Source organism: Orycteropus afer, unplaced genomic scaffold (assembly GCF_000298275.1).
Source record: "Orycteropus afer afer isolate SDZICR_OR568_19922 unplaced genomic scaffold, OryAfe1.0 scaffold00368, whole genome shotgun sequence".
NCBI lineage: Eukaryota > Metazoa > Chordata > Mammalia > Tubulidentata > Orycteropodidae > Orycteropus > Orycteropus afer.
The window spans coordinates 1,058,663-1,061,310 of NW_006921955.1; positions in this window are offsets into that span (position 1 = coordinate 1,058,663).

Below are 2,648 nucleotides of genomic sequence, written 5' to 3' on the forward strand. Positions count from 1 at the left end.
AAAGGAAACAGGTGGTAAGTGTATAAGCACTGTCAACTAGTGAATAGAGGACCACAGTACCCTGCTTATGTAGATAACATACAAACAAAACAAAGGAAACTAAAATTGTGGGCAAGTCACGCCAACATACAATCACCAATTAAATATAAACATAAAAATGTCACAACGCTTCAGAGACAAAAGAGCATCAAAATTCACATAAAGAAGCAAGGTAAAGCAGGAGAAATATGGGACCAGGATACAGACCCAAAACATATGCCTGAGCAAGACGCAGCACTGGAACTCCCTGATAAGGAATCCAAAAGAATTGTATTTAGGTATCTTCAACAAATTGAGAGATAAATCAAGGAAAACACACAGAAAACGCTAGAACAATTTCAAAAGACAATACAAGAACAAAATGACAAACTAAATGAAAAATTAGAAATGATACAAAATCTACACATAGAAATCCAGGAGATTAATACTAAATTTTCAGAAATAGGTAAAACATTGAATGGGCAAAGCAGAATTGAATCAATGGAAGATAGAATTAGGGAGATTGAAGGCAAATACCTGAACACTTCTTTGGAAAGGGATCAACCAGAAAAAAGATCAAAACAAAACGAAGAAAGCCTAAGGATCATGTGGGATACCATCAAAATGAATAACCTACATGTGATCAGAATTCCCAAACAGGAAGAGACAAATAAAACCACAGAGAAAATTGTCAAAGATTTTTTGGAAGATAATTATCCTGGTATGATGAAAAATGAGAATATATCCATTCAGGAAATCCAACGAACCCAAAACAGGATATACCACAACAGAAAATCACCCAGACATATCATCATCAAACTTATCAAAACGAAAGACAAAGTAAGAATCATGAGAGCAACGTGGGAAAAACTAAAAGTTACCTACCAGAGGCAACCAATAAGACTAAGCTTGGACTTCTCGACAGAAATGATGTAGGTGAGATGACAATGGGATGGTATATATAAAACCCAGAAAGAGAGAAATTTCCAACCAAGAATCATGTACCCAGCAAAACTGGCCCTCAAATATGATGGTAAAATTAGGACATTTCTAGGTAAGCAGAAATTAAGGGAATTTGTTAAAATCAGACGAACCTTACAGGAGATACTAAAGGGAGCCCTTTGGACAGAGAAGCAACAACAGCCAACAATAACTGACCATTAACACACATGATTTTATAACAGAGAAACCAACCCAGCTACGGAGTATCCAAAGTAAAGAAGCCTACAAGATTGTAAACAGGGAATAAGAAACATCAATTAACAAATGAGGACAACTACAAACCAAAAAGAGGGAAAATATTGTGTAGTTACAGAACTTCTAGATGGTAGGGAAGTCAAGACAACTACAAAATAGAACAGACTGTTCTACACTTGGGAAGAAAATTATCAATCACAGGGTAACCTCAAAAGAAAATGATAAACCTTCACATCAAAAAAGAGGACCAGCATAAATATTCAGCGAATACTAAAACAATAGCAGTGAAGGAAGTGATAATACGATTCATAAACAAAACGAGCTCAGCATAGAAAATTATAAGGAACAAAGAAATCGACACCATGGGAAAGCACATAACAAAAATGACAGCAACAAATTCGTATTTGCCGATAATTACATATCTTGCAAGGGCCTTATCTCTAAGTTTTATAGTGGAAGAGTGGATGACCAAACTATGGTACATACACCTAATGGAATGCTATGTAGCACCAAAGAATAATGCAGAGTCTACTAAACACTGCATAATATGGATGAACTTGGAGGACATTATGCTGAGTGAAATAAGTCAATCACAGAAGGACAATATAGTATTAGTTTGTTGTTGTGGAGGGTCAAGGAAAGGTTTATATATGGAGGGAAACTTTCTTTGTTGGTTGCCAGGAGTGGTAGGGGAGGGAACACTGCAAAAAAAGAAAAAAAAAGCATTGACCCATGTCACTTTAGTTTTATGTATTTCACTGTACATAAATTATATTTCAATAAGATGCATTGAAAAAAATGCACTGACCCATGTCACTTTAGTTTTGTATATTTCACTGTATATAAATTATATTTCAATTAATTGCATTAAAAAAAAAAAGATCACCAGAGGATATTGTGCATTGTAAATTATGTACAGCAAATCATGTACATTTAACAACCATCAACAACTTCATATATAAGGAGCTCTGGTAGCATAGTGCCTAAGGCACTCGACTGCTAACCAGAAGACTGGCGGTTCAAACCCACCAGCCACTCCTCGGAAGGAAAGTTGGGCAATCTACTTCTGAAGTGATACGGCCTCGGAAACCCAAGGAGGGGTCGCTGTGAGTTGGATCCAATTTCAAGGCACTTAACAACAACACAACTTTATATGCTATGTTTGTTGTTGTTGTTAAGTGCCATCGAGTCATTTCCAACTCATAGCGACCCCATGCACAGCAGAATGAAACACTGTCCGATCCCACGCCAGCCCCACAATCCCTGCTATACTTGAGCCCATCATCGCAGCCACCGTGTCAGCCCCAGGGTTACAGGTGAGGAGAGACAACTCAGGGACGCCCACAGTAGCAGGCGGGAAGAGCAGGAGAAAGGGGATTAAAAGCCAGGAAGCCAGAGAGAAGAGCAATCAGCCGAATGGATTAGGTGAGGAG